Source organism: Nycticebus coucang, chromosome 3 (assembly GCF_027406575.1).
Source record: "Nycticebus coucang isolate mNycCou1 chromosome 3, mNycCou1.pri, whole genome shotgun sequence".
Classification (NCBI taxonomy): Eukaryota; Metazoa; Chordata; class Mammalia; order Primates; family Lorisidae; genus Nycticebus; species Nycticebus coucang.
The window spans coordinates 109,471,530-109,495,097 of NC_069782.1; the positions used below are offsets into that span (position 1 = coordinate 109,471,530).

Below are 23,568 nucleotides of genomic sequence, written 5' to 3' on the forward strand. Positions count from 1 at the left end.
AAAGACTCCCTATTCAATAAATGGTGTTGGGAGAACTGGATGTCTACATGCAAAAGACTGAAACTGGACCCACACCTTTCCCCACTCACAAAAATTGATTCAAGATGGATAAAGGATTTAAATTTAAGCCATGAAACAATAAAAATCCTCAAAGAAAGCATAGGAAAAACACTGGAAGATATTGGCCTGGGGAAAGACTTCATGAAGAAGAGTGCCATGGCAATTGCAACAACAACAAAAATAAACAAATGGGACTTCATTAAACTGAAAAGCTTCTGTACAGCTAAGGAGACAATAACCAAAGCAAAGAGACAACCTACACAATGGGAAAGGATATTTGCATATTTTCAATCAGACAAAAGCTTGATAACTAGGATCTATAGAGAACTCAAATTAATCCACATGAAAAAAGCCAACAACCCCATATATCAATGGGCAAGAGACATGAATAGAACTTTCTCTAAAGATGACAGACGAATGGCTAACAAACACATGAAAAAATGTTCATCATCTCTATATTTTAAAGAAATGCAAATCAAAACAACCCTGAGATATCATCTAACCCCAGTGAGAATGGCCCACATCACAAAATCTCAAAACTGAAGATGCTGGTGTGGATGTGGAGAGAAGGGAACACTTTTACACTGCTGGTGGGACTGCAAACTAGTACAACCTTTCTGGAAGGAAGTATGGAGAAACCTCAAAGCACTCAAGCTAGACCTCCCATTTGCTCCTGCAATCCCATTACTGGGCATCTACCCAGAACGAAAAAATCCTTTTATCATAAGGACACTTGTACTAGACTGTTTATTGCAGCTCAATTTACAATCGCCAAAATGTGGAAACAGCCTAAATGCCCACCAACCCAGGAATGGATTAACAAGCTGTGGTATATGTATACCATGGAATACTATTCAGCCATTAAAAAAAAATGGAGACTTTACATCCTTCGTATTAACCTGGATGGAAGTAGAAGACATTATTCTTAGTAAAGCATCACAAGAATGGAGAAGCATGAATCCTGTGTACTCAATTTTGATATGAGGACAATTAATGACAATTAAGGTTATGGGGGGGAAGCAGAAAGAGGGACGGAGGGAGGGAGGTGGGGCCTTGGTGTGTGTCACACTTTATGGGGGAAGACATCATTGCAAGAGGGACTTTATGTAACAATTGCAATCAGTGTAACCTGGCTTATTGTACCCTCAATGAATCCCCAACAATTAAAAAAATAAAGAAAGAAAGAAATTGGTTATATTCAACTATTTGACCTGCAAAAATAGCAATTTCACATAATTCAACCAAATACATAAACTTCCCCTTAAACAAAGACTATTGCTCTACACCTTTAATGAGCCTGGTGCTTTGCTTGGCCCATTAAAATTGAACTCTTTTTCTCCTCAGGCATCTTTAGTAAGAGTGTAAATGGGCATGAGCCCTTCTAAGGGCAATTTGCCAAAATAGATTTTCTTAAAGCTTTCTAATTCTGCATGTCCATTGAAGCCAAAGACCTAAAAACTATTTAGCTACAAGAATGTGAACAGTGGAAAAATTAATAGTAGAAAAACGTAAAACACCCACACAGAGACACATACACAACACAGTGAAATGTCCAACATCAATTGGTTAATTAACTCATGATATTTGTAGATAATGTAATGCTGTAGATTGGATTGGTTAATTAACTCATGATATTTGTATATAATGTAATGCTGTAGATTAATGAAAAATGATATTTTACCAAGAAAAGGAACCAGCAAAACAAAAAAATATAAATTTAATATTCAACAAAATAATTGGTAGCTTTTCTATCCACAAATGTGAAACAGAATGTATCACAAAAAAGATTTCCTCAAAAATAACTGACCTAAAAATCATGAAATACCCAGGGGAAAAAATGTAACAAGAAATGTATAAAATCTATATGAGGAAAACTTTCAAGGGTTTCTTTTAAAAAAATTGTCAAATAATAGTTATACATATTTATGGGATACATAGTTATGTTTTGATACATATAATGTATAGTGATCGGATCTGGGTAATCAGATATATATCACCTCAAACATTTATCATTTCTTTGTGTTGGGAACACTCATTCAATATCCTCTGTCTAGCTATTCACAACTATATGTTAATAATACACATATTTATTTTTAACTATAGTCACCTGACAGCAGTATAGAACACTAGAATTTTCCCCCGTATTTCCCCCCATATTACTGTAATTTTGTACCCTTTAATAAATACTTCCCTTTCTACTACCATTCCTAGCCTGAGTATCCTCTGTTCTACTTTTTACTTCTATAAGAACATTTTTAGCTTCCACATGTGAGTGAGAACATGCAGTGTTTAAGTTTCTGTTCCTGGCTTGCGTCACTTAACATTATGTCCTCCATTCCATCTATGTTTCTGCAAATGACAGGATTTCATTCTTGTTATGGCTGAATAGTATTCCATTGTGCATACATAGTATATTCCACATTTTCTTTATCCATTGTTGGACACCTGGGTTGACTTTTTGAATAGTGCTGGAATAAACATGATAGTACAGGTACAGATATCTCTCTGAAATAATTATTTCTTTTCCTTTGGATTAAATTCCCAGTAGTGGGATTGCTGGATCATATGTAGTTCTAATTGTAGTTTTGAGGGACCTCCATAGTGTTCTCTGTGGTGAGAACACTCATTCCCACCACAGTGTCTAAGAGTTTCCTTTTCGTCACATTCTCACATTTATTTTTTGTCTTTTTGATAATAGATATCCTAACTGAGGTGAGATGATACTTCACTGTGATTTTGATTTGCACTTCCCTGACTAATAATGTTGAATATTTTTCATATATTTGTTGGCCATTTGTATGTCTTCTTTCTTTTTTTTTTTTTTTGTAGTTTTTTGGCCAGGGCTGGGTTTGAACCCACCACCTCCGGCATATGGGGTTGGTGCCTACTCCTCTGAGCCACAGGTGCCGCCCCTGTATGTCTTCTTTCAAGGAATGTCTATTCAGATCATTTGCCCATTTTTAATGGGATTATTTGTATTTGTTTTGTTTTTTTGCTATTGAGATGATTCAGTTCCTTGTACATTCTGAATATTAATCCCATGTCAAATGAGTAGTTTGTAAATATCTTCTTCCATTCTACAGGTTGTTTTTCACTCCACTGATTGTTTCTTTGCTGTGCAGAAGCTTTTTAGTTTGATATAATCCCATTTTTTAAGTTTCACTTTTGTTGCTTGTGATTCAAAGCACATCGGAAAGATATGAACTTAAACTTGAAGAGTTGAAATGCACACCATATTTTTGGATAGGGAAATTCATTATCATAAATATGTTAGTTCTGCTTATTGAATAGACTAAATGTCAGCAAAATTTTTCATAAAAAAGAAAAGATTATTCTAAAGTCCCATGGAAGAACAGACAATGAAGAGAAGCCAAGAGTCAAGAAAGATGAAAGCCATGATGGGCAGGGCATTTAGCTATACCAGGTATGAAACATTATAAAAGCCTCTATAATTAAATTAGCATAGTATGAACACATGATTGAACCAACAGACCAATAGGACAGAATTTCAAAATTCTAAAATGGTCCCAAATGCATACATAACTTTAATATATACTTGAGATTATATCTCAGATCACTACATTTCTGGGGTAGGGGTTGGAAGAATGAACTTTTTAATATGTGGTGTTAGGTCAAGTGGATAACAGTTTGAAAAAAAAAGATGAAATTGGACCCATACCTCATGCCATGTACCAGTATAAACTAACAGTCAGATAACTTCACTCTACAAAGAAACCATAAAGAAACTTGAAGAACATATAAGTAAATTATTTTATAATCTAAAAATAAGGAAGCCTTTTAAATCATGACTCAAAATCCAGAAAAGACTGAGAAATTTTATTACATTAAAAAAAATTAAAAATACTTTCGTGTGGCAACAACCATGTGATTAAAGTCAAACTACAAATGCCCAGTCAGCAAAACATTAGAGGCAACTTAGGACAGAGAGGGCTCATCTCCCTAACATACAAAGAGTCTTTAAAAGGTACATGGGAAAAAGCCTAATAGAAAAACAGACCAAAGACAAGAATAGACGGTTTATAGAAAAATAAATCAAATGACCCTTAAACACATGAACAGATGGTTGATCTCTCTTCTAACAAAAAAAATGCAAAGCAAAATCACACTGTGATTGCCATTCCTCACCTATCTGACTGGCAAAAATCCAAGTTTGAAAATATACTCTGTCACCGGGGCTGTGGAGAAACAGGTACTTTCACACACTGCTGGGGAAAGGATGAAATGAAGCAGTCCCTCCAGAGGGGAATCTAGCAGTATCTCAACAATTGCATATATTCTTTGACCACCAACTTCCTTGCTAGAAATGTTCCTTGATGATACTCCTCCATGGATGTGAAAAAACATGTGCCCAGAGGTTTTCATTGTGGCCTTACTGATAAGGACAAAATGTTGGAAACAACCCAAATATTCATCAATAGGGTGAATGAACTATGATACAGCCACATGGAATGTAAAGCAGTTTTTAAAAGAATGAGGAAGATAGATATCTCTGTACTAATATGAGGTATTTTCCATATGTTAAATGAAAAAAGTAGTGGTACCAGTGTAGGTAGCACTCTGCACTATTTTGTGTCAGAAAGAACGATATGTATATATATTTGCTCATTTTTGCAAAAAAAAATGAAAAAACTGGAAAAATTCACCAGAAAATCTAATGAAAAACAGTAACCTGGGTGGGAGATGAGAGGAAACAAGAAAGAGAATGGAAGGGATAGGAATGGAAATGAGACTTCCATGACTATAAATGTTCACTGTTGAGCCAGATAAACATTTTCTTTACTTACACAATAAATCTGAAAAGGAAAGAAGCGAAAGTCACATTTGAAAATAAACTGAACCTAATGAATCTAATTGATACTGCACTTTATGAAGCACTGTTAAAGTCTTTATCTATTGCCCTTTTTATTGTGTAGTCTGCCTTTTGTTTATTTGACTTTGTAAAAATGGGTATGAGTCCTTTCTTGAGCATGTGCCATTGCAAATATTTTCTCCCACAATCTAGCTTGCTTTTTCACGTTCCATGGGTTTTTCTTTGTTTGTTTGATAAACATCAATTCTTAATTCTAATAAGTCTAATTTATGGACATTTTCCTTTTTGGCAAGTCCTCTGTTATCCTTTTAAGAAGTCTTTGCCTACCCCAAGATATCAAATATGTATTCCTGTGTTTTTGTCACACATTGAGATTATGCATTTATTTTTTATTTGGATTTATTTTTTCAGTATAGTATGAGTAAAGATCAAAGTATACATTTTATGTGGATATCCAATTGATGACCCTCATTTATTAATAGTATCATCTGTTATCCCCTCACTGCACTGTGGTGTTATGTTTATCATAAGTCAGGTGACTATATTTATGTAGGTTTGTTTCTATCTTTGCACCAGTTACACTCTTAAGTTGTATTTTTACAAGACCTATATAAGTAAAAGTAATTGGCTCTATTACTGTATCACTAGAAGAAAGCTGGATGAGATTTTGGCCAGATTTAAAGAAGTCACTGAGTCTCCATAGTCACTGAGTCCTACATAATATAACATCTGATCAGGGGACCCACTGAAGATGTGGGAGAGAAGCCATGAGTGGGAGACCCACAGGTCATATCACTTACTGGCCCATTCAGAAGCTGCCAGCCTGTTAGAGTAATGAAATGACCACAACTGAAGCACTAATTCTCAGGCAGTTCTCTGCAAAGATGGGCTGCCATCCAGCAGGATACAGAACACACATTGAATCAGACACCTCCGTATGGTGTGTCTCCAGGAGGAAGAATTAATGGGTCCAGAAACCAAGTTGTAGACGTAGGAGTGGCCCCACTTAATATCATTTGCAATGACCTCCTAGGGGACTTTGTTGTTTCTGTACCCACAACTCTGGTCTCTGCAGGATTAGAAGTCCTGATTCTAAAAAGGGATCTACCCTTGCAAGGGACCTAGCAAAGTTTCCATTAAACTACAAGCTACAGCTGCCCTCTGGGTACTTTGGCCTCCTATACCCAGGACTTTCAGGGATCATCAACCCTGACCAGCAGGAGAAGGTGGGGCTACTGTCACACACCTGGGACAGAAAAGAATAACATGTGGAACTCTGATGATCCACAAGGACACTTTCTGTTACTCTCTTGTCCATCTGTGACTGTGAATGGACAAGGGCAGCCATGCTGACCTGAGGACAGCATAGTCACCAGGGGTTCAGACTCCTCAGGAAGGGGAGTTGAGGTCAAACCAATAGGTGGTCATGGAGGCCAGAGAGGTGGTAGCTGAGAAAGCAGGGACTTTAGCATGGACTCAGAGGGCAAGTGGGAGCAATGAATACTAACTGGAGTCTCTGATCTCCCCTCCTCAGTTTCCCTTTGGGAAGACAGGCTCACCAGAACCCCAGAGTAGCTGCTCCACAAACATGTTCAGAGAAGTGGAAGCCATAGCACTAGGGTGAATTGTGGCAGTGGGGACCTTTACACCAACCACTCAGAACTCCCTTCAAGAAAGAGCTTGCTGGCAGCTCAGCTATTACTGCTGTCAGGATCTGCCTTGACTTTTAAGGCAAAGCCACCTTCTTCCAAGGTAGTCCCCAGCCAATGACTGAACAGTGTCATTGTTCTTTCTGCAGATGCCTCTAATGAGCAATCTGCACTCAGTGTCTCCCTATGGGGTCAACTGAGATGCTGTCAGATCTGCATTGTGGTCTGAGGTTCTCATATCTGGAACCTTAACTGTGGGGGAATCAGGAGGTAAGAGGTTTTGGCTTTGCAGCCTGTGTAGTCCAGGAAGGCATCCTCAAAGAGGAGAAAGGGATAGTGAGCACCAATCCACCGTGTGCCTCAGCCAGTTTACTGTGTCCCTAGATGAAGAAGGGGGCAGTGAGGAAGGCATTTCCTGATTTGAAAACAGAAGTAGAGACAGGAAAGATGAGAAAAAAGCAAAACCCAATGGAGCATTCAGGCAGGTCTGACATGGAGAAGCTACTCTGTCTTTTTAAAATCCCTGTCAAATGCTGCCCTCTGATGTTTGTGGAATAAACTACTTTTGAGAAATGCTGAAATACAGCCTGATGAGAGAATGCATCTAGCTGTAGTTTTCTAGAATAAATAGCTACGGATGTCATGAAAACCAGGGGAAATCCACTGAACTGGACATCAAAACTACTTTCAAATGATTTGTCCAATTGACATACAGATCAAATTTTGCCAAGATGTTATTGACTCTGACTTTTAGGTATAGATTACTTTTTACTTTTTTTTTTTTTTGCAGTTTTTGCAGTTTTTGGCCAGGACTGGGTTTGAACCTGCCACCTCCAACATATGGGGCTGATGCGCCTTACTCCTCTAAGCCACAGGCACCGCCCTGTAGATTACTTTTTATTCCATAATCAAAGTGGGGAAGTTTTAAGCATTTCTTCTGGTTCATGAAATGATTGGAAAGCAAATAATGAACAATTAGATTATGAATCATTTGTACAAATTTTGAATCAAAGTGGAAACTTCCAATGAAAGTGTTTAATTTATTTGCAGGAATTGTTCCTTTGAGTCTTTTTGTAACCTATCTTTACAAAGTCCCCCCAATCATACCACCATTGTAGTAGTGATTAGAAAAAGAGTGATATCACTGATTTTCCAGAATTTATGTACCAATAAGAAATAGTGTAGGACAACAAAACAGGGTTTATGAAAGAAGTAGTGTTCAGTACAACCAAGAAATGAAAGTCTATTGCTGTCAACTGAGATCCAAAACACCCACCAGAGTTAGGGACTAAATAGTAAGGTGTGAGGATGAGGAGATATCCCTTGCACATGCCAGGCAGGCTCCTGCCTCAGTGCCCTTTCCTTTCCTTCCTGTTTGGAACACAAGTTTCCCTAATATCTCATCTGGAGGAGTATGGTTCTCTCTTGTCATCCCTCCAAACTACTCTTAGGGTCCATGCTCATGGGTGTTTAGATTGTAGTCATCCCCTTCTATTTCTTCCTCTTTCCCTGTGTTCATTTTGTGGTAAACTGGAACTGTGGTTTGGGATGTTTGGATGGATGAAGGTGGGTTGGAATAGGTCTCCCTCTAGACAACTTTATGTGAGTTGTCTTTATTGGGGTTGGGGGTCAAAAGCACAGTTAGCAATCCTGCATTGCTTGGTTTTCCTTTGCTAACTTTCCTTCAGTATATGCCTTCCTTCACTATTCTTTGGCAGGATTTAAATATTCATGGATCTTTGGCCCAATTATTTTCTAATAGCACTTTAATCTCACTCTGATTTCTAACAGGATTCAGGCTAAGGAAGTCAAGTAGATTAATGAGCAAAGGCTGCCATGGGTGGAGTTGTAGTAGTCTTTTTTTTTTTTTTTTTTGTAGTAGTCTTTTCTGAGAACTTTCTCCACTCCAAGACCACCATCTCCGAGAACCTCTAAATATTTGTGAACTCTTTGTCAAACCATGAAATTTTGGGGCTAGAGCAGTAATTAAAATATGACAAGCTGGAGATGCTCAGCAGAAACCATTTCTTATATTCTGCTCAGACAGGCAAACCTACAGCTGCCAGGTGCCAGAGCTGTCCTGCTCCCACTGCTCTCTACCATCCTTCAGCACTAAGGGAAAGGTATTTGCAGACAAGACAAGGCAGAGATCAGAGTGTAGCCTGGGGACACGCTCTCACTCTTCTCACTCTACTGTTTGCTTTCTGACTATGGAAGAGATGGACTCATCTTCAAAATGCTGGGATGAAAGGCTACAGAGAACAATAAGCTTGGGGCTATGTGGGGGGTCAGAGCTGTGAGTAATCAGTCTTTAGGGGGCCCTGATCTGCTGATCTGCTTCAAGGCTTTGGAATTTGACTTAAGGGATATCATCCTGCTGTGTTCACAGGAGAAATTTCCAGGGCCTGGAGGTGAGGTCTAGCCGCAAAAGTGAGATCATGGAGAGAGAAACACTAAGAAAAAGAGTTGGTAGTGCTGTTGTTATGATAATGAAAACAATAATAAGCCAGCCACAAGGATCCTCCCAAGACTGTCAAATTCCCCATGTTCAGTACGTTAGTCATAGTGCAATAAAATAATGTGGCTTTGAGAGCTAAATAAATGCGAGTTAGAGAAACAATCACAATGTTCACACATTAAAGACAGGGCAAACAAATGATGGTAATCTTTACAGTAGAATAATATGCAGTCATTTAAAAAATATGTGGTACACATATATGGCTAGAGGCATATGTATATGTATATGTAATTGGTACTATCATCTGTGTGGAGGACAATTTGGCCCTACAGATAAAAAATACAGATGTACAGAACTCTAATCTAGCAGTCTGCTTTAAGACATTGCTCTTACAGATATATTCACGGAGGTTCAAAATGACACAACGCTATTTGTTGCAGCATTTTTTGTAACACCAAAAGTTTGATAACCATCATCAAAAGTTTGGGAAACTTTAAAAAGTTATGGTATAGCCATACAATGGAACACAATGCAGTTTAAAAAAGTAAACGAAGCAGCTATGTCATGATATATAAAATAACCAAAATGCCAAGGTAAAGTATGTATATACTAGTAACACTGAGGTTAATAAAAGGAAGAGAGACTCTGGAAAGAATATGTGGTGGATAGACAGGCAGAGCTTCTGATGCCATCAGCCTGAGTCAGATGGGTGCTGAGCGATACTTGAACTGGGCAGCCTTAGCTGAGGAAGAAGTATTCATTCTCTCTCTGTGTGTGTGTGTGTCTCTCTCTCTCAATAGATTTTAAATTGTACTGGACATAAGAATTATCGGTTATTTGCTGAAAATGAAGATTTAAGGGATCTATTTTTAGGGATTATGACTCAGAAGGTCTGGGATTTGGAACTGAAAGTGGTGGGTTAACAAGCACACCAGGTGATTCTGATGCAGATCTTGGACCAGTCCTTGAGAAACAGTGTGATAATGATCACAGAGCTAGCATCTGAGGTGAGCTGAAGCCTCTTCACTGAGTCCAAGTCTGCTCCACAAGATATGACAGGGAAACCCCGTCATGCCATTTGGCTGCAACATCATGCTCAAAAGAACCTGAAATGTGACTACTGACAATTTGTTCATGGAAGAGGCCCTTCCACAAATATTTATATTTTGGCCCTCCTGAGCATGAGGAAATCTATATTATCTTCTAATCATCATAGTGAAATGACAACAGAAGTATAATAATTGTTGATAACCCAGATCACAGATGGAAAGGTGGATTTAAGGGATGTTTTGTTTAATTCTATTAATGTTTATATAATGACACCTTTCTTCCCAGAAAGCAGTATGAAATAAGTATTCCCTTATATGACCATTCTATGCATTGTATATTCAGTAGTTCACGTGCATGATATGTGAGTATTGTAGTTTCATCGTCAGTTATTATTTCTTTTCTTGTACTTTATTTCAGTATTAGTTGTCTTTTGCCATTTCTATATTTACTTGTTATTTTTAGATTTTTGTTTTTTTGTTAATTCTAGATTCAGATAAAATAGAAGTGAAAATACATGTGCTAGTCTATACTTTTTTCCTATGCCAATATTTATCATTTATCATAAAGTTTGTAATAACATTTTTCAAACCATCAATATTCACAGTTTCATTTACAATTTTGAAAGGTCTGATTATTCACGAAATTTCCTAAATTTATACTATATTCAGGAAAGTACAATGTAACCTTTGCTACATACTAAATGGATAAGAATTTCACAAATGTTTCTTCTATTATAAGACACTTTTCCTTAGTTGAAGATGGGATGTTCAGTGTTACTGAAAGCTGGACACTTCTCCCAAAGGTCACATCAGAAGAATGGAGATAAGGGGCCTGAGAGGAAAGATAAATTTATTATTTTGCCAGCACCCGGCAAAGGAAGAAAATGTCAGACTATTGTCTCAAAATCCAAATTTCTGCTTCTGAACAGAAGCACAGAGCTTTTAAAGGTTCTGATTAATCCCATAATCCCATCTTCAACTAAAACAATCTGTGACCTCTTCCCAGATTAATCCCGTAAGGATCTTGTGGCCTCTGCCCAGAGGATTCCCTTGCGCTATATCCTGTAGTAGCACAAAGAACAAAAGACATTCGCTGCCCGTCCTAACCACGGGCCTGAGGCAGGGATGTAGGCTTTCTCAAAAAGGGTAAAGGGGACCCCAGAGAGCCCGAGCAACCCCACTGCCGCCAGCCCAGTTACCATCACACATTGGGGAGGAGCCCAGCTGCGGCACTGGGGCCCCAGTCACCATCACCTGAGCCTCCAGGCCGAGACCCAGCCGCCGCCCGCCCTCGGCGCTGCCCACACCAAGCTCAGGACCACAGGCAGCCGGCAGGGAGCCGTGGCCCAGCAGCCTCACCTCGGAGGCGCCTGCCCGCGGGGACTTCAGTCATCTCAAAGGTTTGGGCAACAGTAAAATGGTTCAATGTTGTCAGGGCCCAGGACTGGCCAGGTCTCCGTCGGCTTAACTAGCTTCCTGAGGTGGAGGCTAAGTTGCTCAGGAACAATTTCTCTTAGGTGACTGAGGGCTATCTACTTCAGCAGGAGAGAAAGAGAGAGAGTGTGTCTTAGAGAGAGTAAAGCAGTCTTCTTAGAAAGACAGATCTTAGTCTTTAGCAGAGCTTGGTAATCTTCAGCAGAGACACCGTGCTGGCGTTCTGCAGGCAGGAGAGGAGACAGAGTAAGCGGGTCCGAGATAGAATGCGCATGCTCCCCACTGCCTTCTCCTGCAGCCTAATATAAGGCTGAGCTCCTGCCTCTCCACAGCACAGGCGTGGAGACTGCCAATTCACCACTGCTCTCATCTCACGAGCTCTCTTGCGTGTTAGGACAACTAAATCCCTCTCCATGCCCTTTTCACCAAGGTGATCCATTATTGAGCTATTCGGGTATTTCTTATAACTCTCACTCCTCCTAGTCATAGGCTATGCAGGCTGCTACACAACCATATCCGTAACGGATATGGTTTCATCAACAGGAATGACACCAAGGAAGATGTATTTGTACACCAGACTGCCATAAAGAAGGATAACCAGGGGAAGTACCTTCACAGTGCAGAAGACGGAGAGACTGTGGAGTTTGAAGTTGTTGAAGGAAAAACAGATGCGGAGGCAGCAAATGTTACAGGCCCTGGTGGAGTTCCAGTTCAAGGCAGTAAATTCACAGCAGACCATAACCATTATAGGCGCTCTCCACTTCGCAGGGGGCCTCCACACAATTCTCAGCGGAATTACCAGAATAGTGAGAGCTGGAAAAGACGACGGATGAGAGTGTGCTGCTGCAGGCCAGGCCCGGGGATGGACAGCGCTGCTGAAGGCCAGGCCCAGAGATGGAGAGCGCTGCTGAAGCCCAGGCCCAACAACACGGTCCCACCGCAGGCGAAGGTTCCCACCTTTCCTACTTGCGGAGACCCAATGGATGGCGACCACAGTGTTCTAACCCTCCTGTGCAGGAAGAACCCGGGTGCAGGCAGAACCCAGGTAGACCAGTAGGACAGAGTATGTATGGGGTTATAGACCAGGATTCCTCAGGGCCCTGCTTGCCAAAGACAGCCCAGGGAGGACAGCAGTGAAGAGGATAAAGAGAATTAGGGAGATGAGACCCAAGGTCAGCAGCCTCAATGTCGGTACCGTCGCACCTTCAATTATCAACCCCCATGCCCAGAAAACCCTAAACCACAAGATGGCAGAGAGACAAAAGCAGCCTATCCACCAGCTGAGAATTGGTGGCTCCCCGCTGAGCAGGGCAGGGCTGAGTCAGTGCTGCTCACCATCTCTACCATCATCGGTTTAGTCATCCAACAAGAAGAAACTAATATGAAATCCCAGCAATAAGAAATGAACAAAAGATTGGACCTGAAGACGGTAAGTGCTTGCTCTTTGCCGGTTGACCAGATAACTAGAACTATCTGCTTTATCTTTGTGGCTTGGGGGTTTTTATTATTTTTACCTGAAGATGTCTTTTTTGGTAATAACAAACGTGTTTTTTTTTTTAAGCCTGGTTTTTTGCAGTACTTCTTTAAAGGTTTTTAAATTGTTTCATATCCGGTCAAGTTGAGATTTTTTTTTTTTTTTTTTTGAGACAGAGTCTCAAGCTGTCACCCTGGGTAGAGTGCTGTAGTGTCACAGCTCACAGCAACCTCCAACTCCTAGGCTCAAGCAAGTCTCCTGTCTCCGCCTCCCAAGTAGCTGGGACTACAGGCACCTGCCACAAGGCCTGGCTATTTTTTGGTTTCAGCAGTCATTGTTGTTTGGCGGGCCCAGGCTGGATTTGAACCCGCCAGCTCAGGTGTATGTGGCTGGTGCCTTAGCTGCTTGAGCCACAGGTGCCGAGCCCAAGTTGAGATTTTTAAGAACTTCATTTTTAATTTGTAATAAAAGTTTACAACTTGATTTTTTCAAAAAAGTCAACAAACTGCAAGCACCTGTTAATAAAGGTCTTAAATAATTTAAAAAGGGGGGAGGGGATAAAGGGTTTTTGAAGAGACAGAAAACATTACCCTTTTTTTCCTCCGGCCGTTCTCTGTTATAGTACTGTTCTAAAGGCTTGACAACAGAACTGTAAGGTAGGTACTGTTATCACTACACTGTGGTGACTCTCAATATTGCTTTTGAAGTGGGATTTCCGACCTTAATTAAAATCTATTTTGAATTGAAATCTCCCCATACTAATGTTTTCATGTTCCCCTAAATCCAAGACCTCAAAATCTGAATATCCCATGGCCTCCCTAGAGCTCTCAGAAGAGAGTGCAATATATCTCACTGCTCTAGGTTAGTTCCCACAACTGCCTATTGCCTTGACAGTCCTTGCTGGAACTGGGGCCCTTGCCTGCACCTTTCTTGATGTCTTGCCATACCCCTGTCCTAGAAACCCTCTCCTGGGTGTTTGTCTACCCTAGCCACTTCACTGTTGCTTCTACTTGTCTTTTAAGTGTCACCATCCCTCTGAACACTGCACACTGTACCTTTATTTTGTCCTTAACTAGGCCATTGGATTGGTCCTCCCACAGACTATCTACTTAATCTATTCTAGAATTCAGTAGGTTGCTTACATGCTAACAATAAATCCACAACTGGAATAGTTGCTTCTCAGTTCGACTCATTGTCACCATTTGTTGGGTTTGACTACTTAACTAAACCCAACAAATCTACTTAAGCTATGCCATTTTTGCAGCAAAAGTTGACATTCCTCTGATTTGGAAATGATAAGGGTACTGACAAACGGGGTTTCAGTTATGTGATGGAAGTCACAAAGCTCTGCTGCGGTACAGGGAAGGAGGTGAGATATGATAGAAGGCCAGTGAGAAGAGGATAGCTGACAGACTCCCCCCACCCTGCTGCTTCCACTGTTTCTTGCAGGGCTTCACAGTCAGTTTATTTGAAGAACCATCTATTTAGAAGCTGTTAGAATTGTGTTCCCCACGCAATGATACTATACTTTTGGTTGGTAAATTCAACATAATCTGTACAGTCATCCTAAATTTAATTTCCTTGAACTTACTTTTCCTCCTAATATGTTCTCATCTCAAGAAAGAAGAGCAAGTGCTCGGCTTTGCAGAATCCTGCCTCATCCCTTTACAGAACCCATGCATTATCACTGAAGTTAGCTCATCAACTATCTATCCGGAGTGCTTCTGAATTCCACAGTGTTTATAAGTTTATTGTATTAATTATATTATAGCTTTGTCTCAAAAACACTGAATCAGCCTCTTTGAACTGAAGGTATTTTGTTTTTCTTTCAGAAGTCACCTAGAAGTCACCGAAATTAAAAATGTTTAAGGAGAGACCTTACTGATCCACATTTATACTGAGGTGAAAAGTCTTCAATTTTAAATCCACTTTCATTCTTTTTTTATTCAATGTTTACTGAGTGCTGAGTATGTAGACTAAAGGTGTGAAGGTACAATAGAAAACAAAACAAAGACCTCTGCCCCCTGGAGTGTACATCCTTTTAGCAATAAATAATAAGCACAATGGGTAAATTACATAGTTTGTATCAAGGTCTATGGAATAAAGCAAAAGAAGAGCAGGGCAGAAAAGGTGGAAGAGTGGGTGTGAAGATAGAAGTTGAGGTTGCCATGTTAGAGAGTATTCAGAGTGAGCCTCCGAACAGATGACGTTTGAGAAAGAAGTGAGGAACGGATACCTGGAGCAAGAGAATTGCAGGAAGAAAAAAGCCAAAGTAAAGCCTGGAAGTGGGTACATGGTGAGAAATAGTGGCGGGGTAGATGAAAGTTAGGAGTAGAAGAATAAGAAAGTCAAATTTGGGGACAGAGAATGAATCTAGAGCAGCCCTAAATCGCTTTGGTTCAAAAATGAGTAACACACTTTTACTCCTTTGAGAAAAAATTTATTTTTCTGCATATTTCTAATAAAATTTTGCTTTTTATCTAATATTTATAAAAACCTGAAACATTATCAACTTTACTGAAGTGTAAAATACGTACAGTAGGATACACTAATTTAAACTGTACAAGTCAATGAATTTTGATAAATGATTACACCTGAACTTGCCACCACGCTCTTTGTCATCCCCAAAAGTTTCCTTCTAACCCTTTGCAGTGTGTCCCTCTCTTCATCCCCAGTCCAGGAAACTACCAGTCTGCTTCCTGTCACTAAAGATGGGCTCGCATTCCCTAATACTTTAATATAAACGGAATCACACAATATGCCCTCTTCTGTATCTGGCTTCTTTCAGCACGATGCTTTTGAATATATCCATGCTGATGTATATATTTCAGCTTTTATTGCTGAGGATTCAATTATATAAACACGTCGTGTGTAGTTTATTCTTTCACCTATTAGTAGAAATTTGGTTCTTGCCCCCCCCAATGAAAACACATGTTGCTTTTATCAACTATATTCTAATCCTAATTGCAATCATCACATAATACAGGAATTTTGAGTACTTAAAGGAAATTCTAACAGTTCAGTATAAATTTATATATATTTTTTGCTCCAGAGAATTATGATAAGGTAATAAGTAAACAATATCCAAGCACAAAAATATATTACATTATATTTTTATAATGTAAGGGGCAAGGCACAGTGGCGTGCACAGTGGCTCACTCCTGTAATCCTAGCACTCTGGGGGATCCAAGGGAAGCCTCCCTTGAGTCCGGGAGTTTGAGACCAGTCTGAGCAAGAGAGACCCAGTGACTACAAAAAATAGAAAATTAGCTGGGCATCGTGGGTGTGCCTGTGGTCCCAGCTACTTGCAACACTGAGACAGGATTGCTCAAACCCAGAAGTTTGAGGTTGTGCATTTTATGTCCAGCAGTTTCCTTGTCCTCTACCCACTAGATGCCAGCAGTGTCCTAGTCATGGAATCATGATTCTCAGGATAATGCCAAATGTTCTAAGGGGCAAATTTGTCTGTTCCTCTTCCCTCAACTCCCTTCAGGTCAAGAATCACCGATTTAGAAGACGATCAGATAGAACTGGCCAAAGACCTATCTATCTAGTATGGCTCTAATTCTGGGAGATAACCTCAATCCATTCATACATTAAGATTTATCATAGATCTAAACAGAAGATGTATTTCCTAGTAGCCTGCTGATTCATCATTAAATTGGTCTTCTCAATAGTTTCATTACTGTTTCTTAAATTATGATCCATATTCCCTTTGTGGCAGAATCACTTGAACTTATTGACTTGCTGAGTGAGACACAGGAACTTACATTTTACATGATTTGCAGATAATTCTTATTTTAACTTCATTTAATCAAGACTGGTTTTGATTAACTCCAGATGGATGTTGTTTACTCTACTCTCCTGCTTCTGGTATCTGATCCCAGTCCCCCCAACAAAGTCCTCTTTCACATTTGCTGCCAGTTGGAAACCTGATTTTGGATACTGCAGCCTAACTTCTGCCTACATTGACCTCTCAGGTTCTATATCCTCGTTTATAGAACTGATGTTGAACTCTTTGGACCACAGTAGCATTGATCTACAATGTATGCTTGGATTTTTTTGGATGTACAAAACTTGTTATGTTTGCTTCTGTACAAATGACCCTTGGCTCTGCCTAGTGTAGTAACTGTATTAACCCCCCAGTTTCAACAGGTTTTTTTTTGAGACTTCTGTTGTCTAGGCTAGAGTGTTATGGTGACAGCCTACCTCACAGCAATCTTAAACGCCTGGGTCTGGGTGATCCTCCTGCCTTAGCCTCCTGAGTAGTTGGGACTACAGGCACCCACCACAATGCACCGCTATTATTTTTTCTATTCTTAGTAGAGGCAGGGTCTTGCTCTTGCTCAGGCTGGTCTCAAACTCCTGAGCTTAAATCAGCCTGCCCCAACCTCCCAGGGTGCTAGGATTATAGGCATGAGCCACTGTGCCTGGCTAGTGTCAACCTATTTCTATGTATATGTCTGCATTCTAAATTTTGGCCTTATTGTGCCTCTTGAGCCCTGGATATGAAAGCCTAGAAAGGTCAGAAATCCACACATGTAGGCAGAGAAAGATCAAGTTGAAGGAATTCATCTCCTAACCTAATATTTGCCCATCTTTGCTGCCCAAAGAAACCTGAGAATAATCTTTTGTCGTCTTCTACCTTATCTTCCTATCAATTATTAACTCCTGTAGATTCAACTTAAACTCCTCTTAAATCACCCTAATTACCTCCATTCACACATAAGGCCTTTGTGCTATTTCCTCTGTCTTTTCAAATTGTATATAAAATCAACACATTGTACCCCATAATGCATTAATGTACACAGTTATGATTTAATAAATAAATAGGCTGGTTTCATCCTCAAGATTCTGGCCAGGCATCTGCATGTTTAAAAGCTCAAGAGTCTATTGAACAAGGGTTGAGAATCATAACCCCTAGATCCAAAAAAAAGCCCATAATTCAGTTTAAACAAAACACTAACTGGGGAGAAACAAGTAAACCCTATTCATACCTACCTCTTTCTTGCCCCATGCACTGCCCTCCCCATTTAGGGTTTAGAAACCATCTGAAGTGTTTCTCTTTCTTTTTTCTTAGTTTTTTTGAGAAGAGTCTCAGTATGTTGCCCACAATGCTCTCAAACTCCTATGCTCAAGCAATCCTCCTGCCTCAGCCTCCCAAGCAGTTGAAACAATAGGTGCCAGCCACCCTGCCTTCAGTCACCTCAGGGCTAATCTTTGTTCCCATTACTAACCTTTGCTGTGTAGAATTGGTGAGATCTCCCTGTTTCTGCTTCGCTTCCCTTATGTGATATGTTCACATTGGCAGCAACAAACACGTGTCAATCCCTACCTGCCCTCCCAGAATGCCTAGACATTGCTGCTCTATTGATAGCAGTTACTTGTTTTCTAGTGTTGCTGTTTGTCTACTTTTCTTTTGCATTTTAGTCACCTTGATACAATTTGAAAGCAGAAAAGGGAAGGGGGATGTTTCATCATTTTCAAATCTTGGATTTTTCATCCTTTGTTTTTAAAAGAGCATGGAATAACTAGTTCTAATCATTCTGTTCATGTGCATTTTATTATCGCCACTCAACACATAGAATCAGCAATCGATTTCCGTTTCCCATAAAAAAAGAGGAATCTTTTCTTTATGAATCCAAGACAACACTGTCAATAGTAATAGTTGGCTAAGGATTGTCATACGTCTCATCATCCACTGTCATTCAGGCTCTTATTATAAATGGCAAGTAACAGCTCTACAAAAGTAAAAACTGAGTGTGAGGAGATGGTTCTGAGATCTGAGTTATTTCTCTCCAATTAATATTTGATGTGAAATTTCCATAATCTCAGATGCTATTGTCAAAATTAAGAGAACATGTCTATTTTTTTAATGATTCTCCATTATACTCCTGTAAATATTGCCTTATAATCAGGGTATAAATTCAGGCTTAGAAAAACTATTGGTATCTGTTAAGCTTCCAGTGCCAGTAAAACTCCTCTTCACCTTAGTTACACAACTACTGATCACCTGTTCTGACTGGTGACTGAGGAGAACAATCCAGAAATGAGCAGGATGATCAGCAATACTTCAAAAATTCATCAGTGAAAAGAATCAAATTTGGACTCTTACTCTCATCACTTAATCCTATCCGATATTTAACAAACAAAATTTCTAGTGTGGATATAACCAAATCTGCCCTTGTGAAAAAGAGTAGTTGGCAGCTTATATAATAAAGGTCACTGTGTCATGACTAGGTATTCCCTTTTCTCTTCCTCTATCATGTGTGTGGGGGAGTGACAAAATGGGATAATTTTAAATTAATACAGAAAAAATATTAAGACATATTCTTACACGTAGATGTAAGACATTTTCTTACACGTAGATGGTTTCAATCAGAAACCATTACATAAGGGTGATTTATTTGAATGATGTTAGGGTGATTCAAAACACACAACATAGGCTATGCAAATTTTCATACTTGTCTGTGACAGTTTGGTGCTACGAAGAAAGGAGAAGAGTGGCTGTAAAGGGAGGAAAGAGGGAGAGAATATTCTTATAGTAAATGTTGGTAAAATTAAGAGAAATAATGGATATTATCACTTCTGCTGGCTTGGCACCTGTAGCTCAAACAGCTACCACATACACCAGCGCTGGCGAGTTTGAATCCAGCCCCGGCCTGCCAAACAACAATGACAACTACAACAAAAAAATAGCCAGTCCTTGTGGTGGGCACCTATAGTCCCAGCTACTTGGGAGGCTGAGATAAGAGAATTGCTTAAGCCCAGGAGTTGGAGGTTACTGTGAGCTGTGATGCCATAGCACTCTACCCAGGGTGACAGCTTGAAGCTCTGTCTCAAAAAAACAAACAAACAAAAAAACCCAACAAACTTTCTGCTGATTCAGCACAACTTGGTGGTGACAAATTTTAGGTACAGTAAATGTCAGGGAAATCAGTAAAATGTTCAATTACTTTAAATCCACTTGTAGTACGGCAATATCATACTACAGAAATCTAAATATACACATTCAGAGCAACTAGGAAAAAATAACGTATGCCTCTTTAAAAAAAAGTTATTCCCTCAAAAGAAGCTATCCAAAAGCAATAGCAAAATTATATAATTAAAAAGGCTGAATTTGTACATAGTATTCTTTAGGTAAGTAAACAGCAGGAAGTAAATAAACATACAACCCTCTGTCTCTTCATCAAATTATTTTTTAAAAACCTAACATTGGGGGCAGCACCTGTGGCTCAAGGAGTAGGGTGCCGGCCCCATATACCAAGGGGTGGCGGTCTCAAACCTGGCCCCAGCCAAAAACTGCAAAAAAAAACCCCTAACATTGGCACTCCAATGAATGAAAAGTACAGAACCTCTTTATGACTTTTCATGACAGCATAAACCATGCTTTCTTTCATTTCTTCAGCATCTTTCCCTCCAACACTCATCTACCTCTTACAGCAGCTACTTTGTTGGGTCAAATTAAGACGTGTCTATAAAAAAGGGGCTTTATATGAGAGGTTACTGATTACTGATGTTAAGTTCTTATTCTTTATTTGTAATAAATAAAGTGTATTTTGAGTGTATGTTGGTATAGCTGAATGGCATTTGGCATATGGTATGGCAGTCTTCCATGTCTACCAACGTTAATTATTATTTTTTTTTCTTTAAAAACAGTCTCACTTTATCTCTCTCGGTAGAATGCCGTGGCATCACACTGCTCACAGCAACCTCTAACTCCTGGGCTTACCCGATTATCTTGCCTCAGCTTCTCAAGTAGCTGGGACTAAAGGAGCCTGCTACAATGCTCGGCTATTTTTTTTTTTTTTTTTTTTGATTGTTGCAGTTTGGCTGGGGCCAGGTTTTAGCCCGCCACTCTGAGTATATGGGGTGTTATTTTCAGTATATGGGGCCGGTGCCCTACTCCTTTGAGCTACAGGTGCTGCCCACCGACGTTAATTATTAAAGCTTGGAAACCAGATCATCCTATTATTTAAAATATTAACATCCCCCCTTTTTTTCCCTTTTTCTTGAGACTGGGTCTCACTATATGCCTATATACCCAGGATGGTCTGGAACACCTGGGCTTAAGCAGTCCTCCCATCTCAGCTTCCTGAGTAGCTGAAAATGCCCAACAACGATGACATTCTTTTAGAAACAAAGAAAACTAAATGCCATTTGATATTACCATAAAAGTGTTTTGCTCTAGAACTTTCTACAGTTTTATACCTTCCCCTTATTAAAGTGTAAGTACCTGAGAACCCATTAAACACTGACCTTCCCAATATATGGAATCTGACAATTAAGTTCACAAACTCATCCCAGAAAAAGTGCTACATACCTATTGTTACAATCACCTTCAAAGTACTCCCCTCAGGAAGCTATACACTGATGCTAGCACCTACCTAGTGCAATTTTAGAACTCTTTTTCTGGAACAGCCATCAAAGCTTTCTTGTATTACTGTTTATGTCCTGAGTGTCCTCAAAATGTCTTCAATATTTTCTTTATCTTTGGGTAAAGAAAAACGTCATTGGGGGCCAGATCAGATAAATAGGGAGGGTGCTCCAATACAGTTATTTATTTACTGGGTAAGCACCCTCTCGGACAGTGGGTGTGAGCTAGTACGTTGTTATGACGAAAGAGCCATGGGTTGTTGGCCAGAATTTTCAGTTAAGATTTTCCTGTTTCTCTATTGAAGATTAGTTGGTCTGGTCTGTTTCTCACAGTCAGCTGATGATTTTGACACACAATTCAAATTTTTACAATGTTTCATCATTTCTGCTTGTTACTGTCCTCGCTGATGTCTCTGTATCAGTGATGTTTTCTCCCCTCATAAAAATGTTTCATCCATTTGTATGCTATCATATTCTTCATGGCATTATCTCTATAAACTTGGACTAACAGGTCCCTGATTTCACTTCCACTCTTGCCAAGTTTAACAAGAAATTTACGAACATATGTCCATTGCTCTAATTCAAGCTGACAGTCTTGCAATGACACACAAAAATAAGCAATAATATTGCTAGCTTGGAAAAGGCACATTTTACTAAGCCATAGCAAATAATTTTAAAAGAATCTTACTCCACCCTTTATAGATCTCTTTCATTGTCTTGCAACGTATTTTGAGACTAAAGATTATTCTCCTTACTAACACTGAGTAGCAACAATTTGTTTAGCTTTCAGGGGTCCTCAAACTATGGCCCGCGGGCCACATGAGGTGGTGTGATTGTATTTGTTCCTGTTTTGTTTTTTTACTTCAAAATAAGATATGTGCAGTGTGCACAGGAATTTGTTCATAGTTTTTTTTTTTAAACTATAGTCGGGCCCTCCAACGGTCTGAGGGACAGTGAACTGGCCCCCTGTTTAAAAAGTTTGAGGATCCCTGGATAGTCAAGACCTTTTTCCTCTTGAGATAAGGGAATGATTCTAAAACAAGAACATCTGCAGGCTCAGTGCCTGTGGCTCAAGTGGCTAAGGTGTCAGCCACATACACCAGAGCTGGTGGGTTCGAATCCAGCCCGGGCCTGCAAACAACGACGGTTGTAACCAAAAAAAAAAAAAAAAAAAAAAAAAAAAAAAATAGCCAGGCATTGTGGCAGGTGCCTGTGGTCCCACCTACTTGATACGCAGAGGCAGGAGAACTGCTTGAGCCCAGGAGGTGGAGGTTGCTGTGAGCTGTGATACCACAGCACTCTACCGAGGGTGAGGACTTGAGGCTCTGTCTCGAGAAAAAAAAAACAAAAGAGAGAACATCTGTAGGCCAAGTGCAATGACTCACACCTATAATCCCAGCACTCTAGGAGGCCAACGCAGGTGGATTGCTTGAGCTCAGGAGTGTGAGATCAGCATTCACAAGAGCAAGACTGTACTAAAATAGAAAAATTAGCCAGGTGTTGTGCTATGTGCCTGTAGTCTCAGCTACTCAGGAGGCTGAGGCAGGAGGTTTGCTTAATCCCAAGAGTTTGAGGTTGCTGTGAGCTAAAATGACATCACGGCACTATAGCCTGGCAACGAAGCATGACTGTGTCTAAAAAAAAAAAACACACAAATAAAAAAGAACATTTGCAACAAATGAAAAAATTGTTCCAATACCATCAATACACTGGAACATCAGCCACACTACGCTATACTACAGAGACAATGGGTGGACAAACTTTTTCGGTAAAGAACTCAATAATAGATATTTTAGGCTTTGCAGGCTACATGCAGTATCTGTAGCAGCTACTCTGTCACTGTAGCATAGCCATAAACAATAAGACTGAGCATGACTATGTTCCATTAACCCTTTATGGACCTAACTATTCACCCTCATTTTTATGTATCATATAAGTCATTTCTTTTAAAAAACCATTTAAAATTATAGACAAAATTTTTAGCTCATAGGCCATAAAAAGCAGGCAGTAGGCTAGATTTGGTTCACAAACTGTAGTTGGCTATTTCTTTTGTAGGCTGTTATATGTTACGCAAAATGTTTCCAATTCTAGAGACTTTGGAGTTTAGATTTCTCCTTTTAAAATGTATACCACACTAGTTTTCTTTTTGGATAAATATACTCATCACATGAGAAAGAGAAAATAATTCTTGAAAAAATATAATTCCTTATTTTAAAAAGGAAAGAAGCTGTAAGATG

The 23,568-nt window shown here is 39.6% G+C and overlaps 1 pseudogene; it reads left to right on the forward strand.

Moving 5' to 3' along the window:
* Nucleotides 1-12,637, forward strand: part of LOC128581086 (Y-box-binding protein 1-like) — a 52,193-nt pseudogene extending 39,556 nt beyond the window's left edge.
* Nucleotides 12,638-23,568: the final 10,931 nt, after the last annotated feature.